This window comes from Carcharodon carcharias, chromosome 5 (assembly GCF_017639515.1).
Source record: "Carcharodon carcharias isolate sCarCar2 chromosome 5, sCarCar2.pri, whole genome shotgun sequence".
NCBI lineage: Eukaryota > Metazoa > Chordata > Chondrichthyes > Lamniformes > Lamnidae > Carcharodon > Carcharodon carcharias.
Window position 1 is genome coordinate 36288389 of NC_054471.1, and position 12730 is coordinate 36301118.

Consider the following 12730-nt stretch of genomic DNA (forward strand, 5'->3'; position numbering starts at 1 on the left):
GCAGCTGAAGGCACTGCCACCAATGGTTGCACAAATAAATTGGGAATCCTCAAGTGGCCAAAATTTGATTATGTTGTTGTGCTGGAGGAGTTGCAGAGATAGGGAGGAAACAACTAAGCCCACGCTTTTCCATCCAAAGGAAGTTGAGATGCAACTTATGGTAAAATAGATGGAGTTTCTGGTTCAAGAAAATGGGCATTCACATGGGAGAAAGAAAAATGAGGTAGTGATACAGGTTGTAAATTGAACATTCACCTACACATTATGGTAGAGGGAGTTAAACCCTACTTTAAGCAAAATAGACAACTTTTAATGGAAGGAAGTTTAAGGTGTCAATTTTCCAGAGCATGACTATTTGTGGATGTGCATTATTGATAATTTTGCTGGCTATGTTATTGTGGAGTATTGTGTGTAGATCTGATCAAAATAAACTGATGAGGGATCCATAAAGAAAACTATTCCTGTTTCCATTCCAAATGGACAACTGAAACTATTAGAAGTGGATTGATACATCTAATCTAATCAGATCACAGTTTACAGATTTCAACTTAAACGATGCAAGCATTTGAGTAGTATAATCTAAAGGAGAGTTGTCCATCCTGCAACTCCTTAGCGATGGCAATTCATCCTTCAAAGCACACGTGTCCCAGTCCTTTTTATGGAGCCAAAAAGTGCAAGGGGCCATTTGGTCCATCATTCATGTGCTGGCTCTTTCGTAGACCTATCCAATTAATCCCATTCACTTGCTCTTGCCCAATACAGTAATCCTGTAAATTTATGTTGATATTTATTTCTTGTTGGCTGTTATTGATAGATAAATCCCAAATCTAGACACTTAAATCTGTTAATGTCATCAGTTTGATATATATGCAAATTAATGAGGAAATGGTTTACATTTTATGGTCTAGGCTTCCCCACACCTGCTGATTTTTCAGTGAAACTGGAACAGCTAGAGGCAGAACGCTCTTCAGGGCTTCAGCTAGAATGACTGCACCATTCTCCAGGGGCTGGTTCTGGCCCACATGTGGGAAAGTATATGTGAAGTACAAGCAAATAAGGAAAACATAGCCTTTGTCATGCTTCCTGGAATTGCTACTCTGAACAATGGATGCCAAGGCCACCAGTTGGACCATGCATGTGCTCTCAAAGATGACTGGTGTGTGTCACAGAATCTTGTCAGCCCTTGCTGCATCAGACAGCTTGAAACAATTTTCAAATCCTCAAATACATTTTACATTCTCCTTCATTTTCTCATTAGTGAAGAGATTCTCATGGTAAACAATAATACTGAGTGTCACCTTTGTCTTTTTGCAAAAACCATGGTTAGCTTCTTGTTCCATGTGCCAGCAGTCATGCGGCACTTAATGCATCTGAAAAATACTTCATACTATTAACCTTTTGGCAGAGAACTATTAAGCCACACATATCCATAATTATGCTCCCTGTCTTTAATTTGTGTTTTCTGAATTTTAAAGAGGGCAAAAGCCTTTAATCTAAATATAGAATTTCATAAACTTTAAGAAGAGAAACAGGCCTTATGGTCTAACTGGTTCCCGAGTCTCCTCCCACCCCCTGCTTCATCTAAAGCTTTCACCATATCCTATTTTTCTCCCTCATGTGCCTGTCTACTTCCCTTTAAATATATCTATACTATTTGCTTTAACCACTCCATGTGGTAGCGAGTTTAAAGGCGTTTCTCTGGAATTGCTTACTTCAATCCTGAATTTCTTTGTATTTAAAGTACCTCAAAACTCTGCTTAAACTCTGAGTGTACTTGTTGGATCTTGGTAGTAGGATTGGAGTAGATTTTAACCGTTGGCAACCAACTGGTGGAGAATATCAACCGTCCGCCCATACTGGGAGCAAAGAGACTTGGAACCATTTTGGGACTGGGGCCTCACTCAGTAGTATCATGATGCAGTCTGTCTGAATGGGTCTAGCACGATGTTGGGGGAAGGAGTGAGCCCAGCCATCAGCAGGGTAATTCCTCCAGGTGGAAGAGCTTTGCGATCTGGGGTGGCAGCATTCCTGCTCCAACTGGTCCACTAAAAATCATTTTAAACTCACTGTTTTAGAGCAGCCAGTGACTGGAATCATCACCTCAGCCCCAGGACATGTGCTACACATGTTCTTAAGGGCAGCAATCTGGAATGAACCATCTTCAGCTAATTTGCGGACGATTGAAGAGTGTTCAGTTCCACTCACAATTTCACAGGTAACAAAGCAGTATGTACCCACCTGCATTGAACCAGATCTGGGGAGCATTGTCCAGGCTTGTGTGGCATGAATGTCATTTCCCATTTAAGTGGGTCAGGCAACGACCATCTCCAACAAGAAAGTCTAACCATTTCTGCATTACCATCTCCATGAACATCCTGGAAATCACCACTGACCACAAACTGAACTGAACCAGTCATGCGAATGACACTGCTACCAGAGCAGGTCAAAGTAACTCAATTTTTGACTCCCAAAGCCTGTCCACCACCTACAAGGTACTAGTCAGGAGTCTGATGGAATACTCTTTACTTGTCTGGATGAGTGCAGCTCAAACAACACTCAAGAAGCTCAATACCATCCAGGATAAAGCAGCCTGCTTAATTGGAACTACATCCAACACCTTCAACATTCACTTCCCCCCCCTCCACCTGTGTGGCGTGGTGAATTGCTTCCTAAATATTGGCACAAGCTTAAATGCAGCAGGTTTTGCTGCAAATGGGCATTTAATTGAGACCTGCAAATTTTCCACCACTTAAACTGAAACTGTTGGCCTACTGATGCAAATCACTTTTAAACACACTCCCCTCAATATATGTCAATGCCTCGTGATCAGTTTTGCTGTTTATGGTCACATGAACTTGATCCTGAACACTATGTTCAATCTGCAAACATTTCTATAGAGCCCCAGATGATTGACAGACCAGGTGCACACTTTGCCTTTAACTGCCTTTCCCCTCCTTCCTCCCAGTCCTTCCCTCATTCTCATTGCCCTCCCCATTCCCCTCCCCCTCATTTCACTCCCGCTCCTTCCCCTCCACAATCATACTCCTTCCCCTCCCCATCCCTCTCCCCATTCCCCTCCTCCTCCATCACCTAACCTTGCTGCCCCATTCCCCCCTCCTTCACCTAATCCTCTTGCCCCTCTCCCCATTCCTCTCGTTCCTGTCACCCCTCCTTTCCCACCACCCACCCCCTCATTCCCATCCTTCCCCCTCCCCTCCTTCACCACTTCAAAGCCGCGCGCCACTGCGTCCAAAACCACCGGTTTGATGCTCGGCACGCGGTAACGTGGCGCGCAGGCGCGGCCCGCCCGCCTGCAACCCCCCCCCCCCCCCCCCCAGCCCGCGGCTTACCCCCACCCCTCCTTTCCTGCGCGCTGCCGATGCACAGGGCGGCCGGCGAGGGGATTGGGTGTGCCTTCCCCGGGTCCGGGCCAATCCGCGGCGACGGGCTTGTTGGGAGGGTGAAAAAAAACCCAAGCGCGCGCGAGGGGCGGGGCGGGGTTGGGGGGGCGAGCTGCGTTTGCGCGGAGCTGGCGCGTGGTTTCCAGCCCCTCCCCTCCCCGCCTTGGGTTCAGTGTCTGGCTGCTGAGAGCCGCCGATGGGAGAGGGGTTGGTGGTGAAATGTAGTCTAATGTTCGGTAAGTTTACTCCCATCTCCTGCCACACTACACCAAACATTGCGAGACAAGAGGAACCGTTATAGCAACATGGTGTGTTCCTTCATTATATCCGACCGCTTAGTTAAATTTCCCAATGCTTCGTGTTTAACTTCAAAATGGTGGCGAATTGGGCTCTTAAAAAGGAGGAGGCGCCATTTAGTGGCGGTGGCGAGAAGAGCTTTGGTGTAGTTGTGCGGGTTTGGGTTTGATGTGGTAGAGAAATGAACTACTAATGGAACCGTCTTTACAAAATCGATTTTTTTTCCCTTGCAGTGTTGGGTGTTTTATTATTTGTTGGGTTGGGGAGTTCAATTGTAGGTAAGCTAATGGGGCACTCAGTATTGCAAAAGTGGATAAGGTTGGAGAAAAATATGTCATGCACATCCTTTCCCATCTTGTTGAACAGCTATGAACTGATACTCTTTCCAGAGTGGTTTGTAAACACCTGGTGTAGTTGAGTGGATGATGGTTTATAGTTGAGTGGAGGGGTTGAGAATTGTCCTCTTGAGAAATTGTATTGGTGGTCCATTCCCATGCTATGTGTTAAAGAATAAAGGGGCTGTAATACAGTGGTAATGTTATTTGACTAATAAAGCAGAGGCCAAAGTTAATACCCTAGGGGAGTAAATCCAATTTGGCCAAGTTACTGCCCCATCAGTCTGCTCTCAGTTATCAGCAAAGCGATGGCAGATTTTGTTAAAAGTACTATCAAGCGGCACTCACATAAGCAGAGGTGGTGGCGTAGTGGTATTGTCACTGGACTGGTAATCCAGAGTTAGAGAAATGCTCTGGGGACCCGGGTTTGAATCCCACCACGGTGAGCAGTGGAATTTGATTCAATTAAAAGTCTAATGATGACCGTGAAACCGTTCTCGATTGTCATTAAAAACCCATCTGGTTCACCCTCCTCATCTAGCTTATATTTCACCTCATTTCTATATTTCCTTAGTTCTGATGAAGAGTCATACAGTCTTGAAACGTTAACTGTATTCCTCTCCGCAGATGCTGTCGGACCTGCTGAGTTTTTCCAGCTATTTTTGTTTTGGTTCACTAATGTCCTTTAGAGAAGGAAATCTGCCAGTCTGGCCTACATATGACTCCAGATCCGCAATATCTGCCCTGCCTAGTAAGGCACTTGGTTGTATCAAACCACTAAAAAGCCAGCTGGGCAGGGCAGATATTGCGGACCTAGGACCAAGGGCCTATTGACCTAGGCAGGCCCAGTCTGGACAACCCTGCAAGGTCCTCCTTACTAACATTTGGTGGGCTTGTGCCAAAATTGGGAGAACTATCTCACAGACTAGTCAAACCTGACATAGTCATAATCACGGAATCATGCCTGGCCCCACAGGCAGGACAGACCCAGCAGAGGTGGTGGCACTATGGTATACATAGGGAATTGTTGGGAGTCAACATTGACTCTGGCCCCCATGAAGTTTCATGTCATCAGGTCAAACATGGGCAAGGAAACCACCTGCTGATTACCACGTACGGCCCTCCCTCAGCTGATCAGTCAGTACTCTTTAAGGTTGAACACCATTTGGAGGAAGCACTGAGTGGCAAGAGCTCTTCAATTCCATCACCAAGCATGGCTCAGAAGCACTGCCACAGACTGAACTGGCCAAATCCTAAAGGGCATAGTTGTTATAGTGAAGGAACCAACAAGAGGAAAAAAACATACTTGATCTCATCCTTACCAACCTAACCTGCCTGCTGCAAATGCATCTGTTCATGACAGTATCCCTAGGAGTGACCACTGCGCAGTTGTTGTGGAGATGAAGTCCCACATTGAGGATACACTTCATCATGTTGTGTGGCACTACCGCTGTGCTAAATGGGATAGATTTTGAATGGATCTAGCAACTCAAGACTCGACATCCATGAGGTGCTGTAGGCCATCAGCAGCAGAATAATTACAATCCGTAAACTCATGGCTTGGCATGTCCCCCACTCTACTATTACTGCCAAGCCAAGGGATCAACCCTGGTTCAATAAAGAATGCAGCAGGTCATGCCAGGAGCAGCACCAGGCATACCTAAAAATGAGGTGTCAACCTGGTGAAGTTATAACACAGGACTAATTGCATGCCAAGCAAGTGATAGGCAGAGCTATGCAATTCCACAACCAACAGATCAGAACTAAGCTCTGCAGTCCTGCCACATCCAGTTGGGAATGGTGGTGGACAATTAAACAACTAACTGGAGGAGGTAGCTTCACTAATGTCCCCATCCTCAATGATGGAGGAGCCCAACATATCAGTCCAAAAGATAAGGCTGAAGCTTTGGCAACAATCTTCAGCTAGAAGTGCCGAGTGGATGATCCATCTCAGCTTTCTCCTGAGGTCCCCAGCATCACAGATGCCAGTCTTCAGCCAATTCGATTCACTCCACGTAATATCAATAAATGGCTGAAGGCACTGGATACTGCAAAGGCTATGGGCCCTGACAATATTTTGGCAATAGTACTGACTTGCCATGCCTCTAGCCAAGATCTTCGAGTACAGCTACAACACTGGCATCTACCCGGCTATGTGGAAAATTGCCAAGGCATGCCCTGTACACAAAAAGCAGCATAAATCCAACCCAGCCAATTACCACCCCACCAGCCTACTCTCAATCATCAGTAAAGTGATGGATGGGGTCATCGACAGTGCTATCAAGTTGCACTTACTCAGCAATAACCTGCTCACTGACACCCAGTTTGGGTTCCGCCAGGGCCACTCAGCTCCTGACCTAATTACAGCCTTGGTTCAAACATGGACAAAAGATCTCCAGAGATGAGGTGAGAGTGACTGCCCTCAGCATCAGGCACCATTTGACTGAGTGTGGCATCAAGGAGCCCTAACAAAACTGGAGTCATTGGGAATCGGGGAAAACTCTTCACAGGTTGGAGTCATACCTAGCACAAAGGAAGATGGTTGTGGTTGTTGGAGGTTAATCATCTCAGCTCCAGGACATCAATGCAGGAGTTCCTCAGGGTAGTGCCCTCAGCCCAACCATTTTCAGCTGCTTTATCAATGACCTTCTCTCCGTCATAAGGTCAGAAGTGGGGATGTTCACTGATGATTGCACAATGTTCAGCACCATTTGTAAATAACTCAGATGCTGAAGCAGTCCAAGTCCAAATGCAGCAAGACCTGGACAATATCCAAGCTTGGGCTGACAAATGGCAAGTAGCATTTGCGCCACACAAGTACCAGGCAATGACCATCTCTAACAAAAGAGAATATAACCACGCCCTTTGACATTCAATGGCATTACCATCACTGAATTCCCCACTATCAATATTGGGGGTTGCCATGGACCAGAAACTGAGGTGGATTAACCATATAAGTACTGTGGCTTCAAGAGCAGGTCAGAGGCTAGGAATCCCACAGCGAGAAACTCACTTCCTGACTCCCCAAGGCCAGTCCACCGTCTACAAGGCATAAGTCAGGAGTGTGATGGAATACTCTCCACTTGCCTGGATGAGTGCAGCTCCAACAACACTCAAGAAGGTTGATACCACCTAGGTCAAAGCAGCCCACTGATTGGTACCCCTTCCACAAACATTCACTTCCTCCACCACAGACCGACAGTGGCAGCAGTGCGTATCATCTTCAAAATGCACTGCAGACACTCACCAAGACTCGTTAAACAGCATCTAGAAGGGCAAGGGCAGCAGATACATGGGAACACCACCAACTGAAGTTTCCCTCCAAGTCACTCACCATCCTGACTTGGAATATATCACCGTTCCTTCACTGTTGCTGGGTCAAAATCCTGAAACTCCCTCCCTAGCAGCACTGTGGGTGTACCTACACCACAAGTACTGCAGTAGTTCAAGAAGGCAGCTCACCACCATCTTCTCAAGGGCAATTAGGGATGGGGAATAAAAGCTGGCCTAGCCAACAAAGCCCACATTCTGTAAATGAACAAAAAAAACACATGCTCACCAATGCTCAGCTTGGGTTCTTGCAGGGCCACTCGGCTCCTAACCTTATTATAATCATGTCCAAACAAGTAAAAAGAGCTGAACTCAAAGTGAGGTGAGAGTGATTGCCCTTGACATCAAGGCAGCATTTGACTGCGTGTGACATCAAGGAGCCCAAGCAAAACTGGAGTCAGTGGGAATCAGGGGGAAAACTCTACACTCTTTGAATCATACCTAGCAGAAAGGAAAGTCATTGTAGTTGTTTGAGGTCAGTCATCTCTGTCCCAGGATATCATTGCAGGAGTTCCTCTGGGTAGTGTCCTCAACCCAACCATCTTCAGCTGCTTCACCAATAACCTTCCCTCTATCAAAAGGCCAAAAGTGGGGATGTTCGCTGATGATTACACAGCATTCAGTACCATTTCTAATTCCTCAGATAATGAAGGACTATATACAACAAGATCTGGCAACATTCTGGCTTGGACTGATAGGTGCCACACCAGTGTCAGCCAATGACTCTCTCCAACCAGAGGGTATCTAACCATCTCCCCTTGACATTCAATGGCATTACCATTGCTGTATCCCCATTATCATCATCCTGGGGATTACCAGTCACCGGAAACTTCTGGAAGAGTTATATAAATACTGTGGCTACAAGAGCAAAATCAAAGGCTGGGAATTTTTCAGCAAGTAACTTTCTCCTGACTGCCCAAAGCCTGCATATCATCTACAAGGCACAAGTCAGGAATGTGTTGGAATACTCTTCAATTGCTTGGAGTGCAGCTCCAACGCTACTCAAGAAGCTCAACACCATCCAAGACAAAGCAGCCCACCTGATCAAAACCACATCCACCACTTGCGGCACATATACAAGATGCACTTCAAGTCTCTAAGCCTCCTTCGACAGCATCTTCCAAACTCACAACCTCTACCACCAAGAAGGGAAGCAGATGCAAGGGAACCCCACCATCTGCAAGTTCCCCTCCAAGCCATACACTATCCCGACTTGGAAACATATCACCGTTCCTTCACTGTGGCTGGGTCAAAATCCTGGAAACCCCTTCCTAACAGCACTGGGTGTATCCACACCACATGGGCTGCAGCGGTTCAAGAAAGCAGCTGAACAGCACCTCAAGGGCGATTAGGGATGGGCAATAAAAGCTGGCCTAGCCAGTAACGCTCAAATTCCATGAACGAACTTTTTAAAAAAAAAACCTGTGTTTTGGGTCCCAGATGGCTAGAAGATAAGGAAACTGATATTGAATAAGGGACACCGCACCTTAAGGATATATTGGCCTAAGAGGGAGTGTGGCGTAGGTTTGCCAAAATGACAACTTGGCTTGGATTTTACAGTCCCGCCAGTGGCAGGAATCATTGCGGGTGGGACCAGAAAATTTGAAGAGCGGCTGGAAGTCTGTCGACTTTGAGGACTGGAAATCCTGGCCCCTGACTCTAACAGTTAAATTACATGGAGAAATTGCACAAATAGGGATTATGTTCCCTGGATTAGGAGGTTAAGGGTGATTTGATTGAAGTTTTCAAAGTAATAAGGGGAACACATAGGATAGATAGAAACTATTCCTGCTAGTTGGCAAGTCTAGGGGGCATATTTTAAAAAATAGAGTCAGGCCTTTCAGGAGCGATGTTAGGAACCATTTCTACACAAAGGATGGTAGAAGTTTGGACCTCGCTTCTGAAAACAGCAATTGATGCTTGATCAATTAATTTTAAGCCTGAGACTGATAGATTTTTTTGTAGGATATGAGGCAAAGAGTTATCTGCAGTTAGGTGGCAGATAAGCCGTGCTCGTTGAATGGTGAAAAGAGGCTCATGGGGCTCAATCCTTTTCCTAGTATGCCTAACAAAGCATTTCTTCACTGATACGGAAAGAGCCTTATCCCTGGACAATTAAGCATCAATATTGTGAAATTATTTTGGTATTACACTATATGTGCACAAGAAGCAGTATAATTTATAGGTATACCAAGTGCACTGTAACCCTGCGATTTGACACTGCCCTCCAGAAGGCTGTCCCAAATTGTTTTGTATTCCAGAAGGATGTGATATAAATCAGGCTTTGACAGTTCTCACGTGGGACTGATTAGAATTGACCGTAGTTTTGATCTGTAACTTATGATGCCTGAAGCGACATTTCAGTCCATTTGGTCATCATGATCAGTGTATCTTGTTACAAGGACTGTGCGGTGGACACTCCAACTGATACTGTCATGGACAGATGCATCTGTGGCAGGCAGGTTGGTGAGGATGAGGTCAAATATAAAAACAAAAAACTGTGGATGCTGGAAATCCAAAACAAAAACAGAAATACCTGGAAAAACTCAGCAGGTCTGGCAGCATTGGCGGAGAAGAACAAAGTTGACGTTTCAAGTCCTCATGACCCTTCAACAGAACTAAGTAGAAATAGGAAAGGGGTGAAATATAAGCTGGTTTACGGGGGGGGGGGGGGGTGGGAAGAAGACAGGGGGGTTGTTGGCACAAGCAAGCAGTGATAGGAGGAGATAACCAAAAGATGTCACAGACAAAAGAACAAAGAGGTGTTGAAGGTGGTGATATTATCTAAAAGAATGTGCTAATTAAGATTGGAGAGCAGGACGAGCAAGGTAGCTCTAGTGGGGGTGGGGTGAAATAAACCATGAGTGGAATACGTTTAAAAATAATGGAAGTAGGTGGGAAAAGAAAAATCTATATAAATTATTAGAAAAAACAAAAGGGAGGGGCAAGAAACGGAAAGGGGGTGGGGATGGAGGAGGGAGTTCAGGATCTAAAGTTGTTGAACTCAATATTCAGTCTGGAAGGTTGTAAAGTGCCTAGTCAGAAGTGAGTTGCTGTTCCTCACTTGCGTTGAGCTTCACTGGAACAATGCAGCAAGCCAAGGACAGACATGTGGGCAAGAGAGCAGGGTGGACTGTTAAAATAGCAAGCGACAGGGAAGTTTGGTCATTCTTGCGAACAGACCAAATGTATTTTGCAAAGCATTCGCCCAGTCTGCGTTTGGTCTGTCCAATGTAGAGGAAACCACATTGGGAGCAACGAATGCAGCAGACTAAGTTGGGGGAAATGCAAGTGAAATGCTGCTTCACTTGAAAGGAGTGTTTGGGCTCTTGGACGGTGTGGAGAGAGGAAGTGAAGGGGCAGGAGTTGCATATTTTGCGTTTGCATGGGGAGGTGCCGTAGGTGGGGGTTGAGGAGTAGGGGGTGATGGAGGAGTGGACCAGGGTGTCATGGAGGGATTGATCCCTACGGAATGCCGACAGGGGGGGGGGTGAAGGGTAGATGTGTTTGATGATGGCATCATGCTGGAGTTGGCGGAAATGGCAGAGGATGATCCTTTGAATGTGGAGGCTGGTGGGGTGGTAAGTGAGGACAAAGGGGACCCTATCATGTTTCTGGGAGGGAGGAGAAGGCGTGAGGGCGGATGCGCGGGAGATGGGCCGGACATGGTTGAGGGACCTGTCAACTATCGTGGGTGGAAAACCTCAGTTACGGAAGAAGGAAGACATGTCAGAGGAACTGTTTTTGAAGGTAACATCATCAGAACAGATGCAACGGAGGCGAAGGAACTGAAAGAATGGGATGGAGTCCTTATAGGAAGCGGGCTGTGAGGAGCTGTAGTCGAGGTAGCTGTGGGAGTCGGTAGGTTTGTAATGGATATTGGTGGACAGTCTATCACCAGAAATTGAGACAGAGAGGTCAAGGAAGGGAAGGAAAATATCAGAGATGGACCATGTGAAAATGATGGAGGGGTGGAGATTGGAAGCAAAATTAATAAATATTCCCAGGTCCCGACGAGAGCATGAAGCAGCACCGAAGTAATCATCGATGTACTGGAGAAAGAGTTGTGGAAGGGGGCCGGAGTAGGACTGGAACAAGGAATGTTCCACATACCCCATAAAGATACAGGCATAGCTGGGGCCCATGCAGGTACCCATAGCCACACCTTTTATTTGGAGGAAGTGAGAGGAGTTAACGGAGAAATTGTTCAGTGTGAGAACAAGTTCAGCCAGATGGAGGAGAGTAGTGGTGGATGGGGATTGTTCGGGCCTCTGTTCGAGGAAGAAGCTGAGAGCCCTCAGACCATCCTGGTGGGGGATGGAGGTGTAGAGGGATTGGACGTTCATGGTGAAGAGGGGGCGGTTGGGGCCACAGAACTGGAAATTGTTGATGTGACGTAAGGTGTCAGAGGAATCATGGATGTAGGTGGGAAGGGACTGGACAATGGGAGAGAGAAGGGAGTCAAGATAGCGAGAAATGAGTTCCGTGGGGCAGGAACAGGCTGACACGATCGGTCTGTCGGGACAGTCCTGTTTGTGGATTTTGGGTAGGAGGTAGAAGCGGGCCGTCAAAGGTTGGGCGACTATCAGGTTGCAGGCTGTGGGAGGAAGATCTCCAGAGGATATGAGGTCAGTGACAGTCCTGGAAACAATGGCTTGATGTTCAGTGGTGGCGTCATGGTCCAGGGAGAGGTAGGAGGAAGTGTCTGTGAGTTGACGCTCAGCCTCCGTGAGGTAGAGGTCAGTGCGCCAGACAACAACAGCACCACCCTTGTCAGCGGGTTTGATGACAATGTTAGGGTTGGACCTGAGAGAACGGAGTGCAGCAAGTTCACATTGAGACAGGTTAGAACGGGTGAGAGGAGCAGAGAAATTGAGATGACTAATGTCACGCCGAGAGTTCTCAATGAAAAGATCAAGAGAAGGTAGGAATCCAGAGGGAGGGGTCCAGGTGGAGGGAGAATATTCGAGGTGGGTAAAAGGATCCATTGAACGGGGAAAGGACTCCTGCCCAAAGAAGTGAGCACGGAGACGAAGGCGGCAGAAGAAGAGTTCAGCATCGTGCCGAGCCCGAAATTCATTAAGATGAGGGCGTAAGGGTATGAAACTAAGTCCTTTGCTGAGCACTGAACATTCAGCGTCGAAGAGGGGAGGTCAGGGAGTATAGTGAATACATGGCCGGGGTTGGGATTGGAAGACGGGGTGGGGACGGAGGGACAAGCAGGGGTGGAGGGTCCTAGATTGGGTGTTGGTGTCGATGAGTTGTTGGAGCTTGCGTTCCTTAGCACTTGAGAGAAAGAAAAAGTTTCTTGTTGAAGCTTCGGATGAGACGAAGAATAAAAGGAAACTGGGGGCACGCGCAGCTTTG

At 46.8% G+C, this 12730-nt stretch overlaps 1 protein-coding gene across 1 annotated transcript in view; it reads left to right on the forward strand.

The window, feature by feature from the left end:
* The first annotated feature begins 3565 nt into the window (after positions 1-3565).
* The window catches only part of spdya (speedy/RINGO cell cycle regulator family member A), a 65784-nt gene continuing 56619 nt past the window's right edge, over positions 3566-12730 (forward strand). Inside the window, exon 1 of the mRNA XM_041187252.1 lies at positions 3566-3637. The gene's annotated coding sequence lies outside the window, so the exon portion shown is untranslated. The remainder of the gene's footprint in view (positions 3638-12730) is intronic.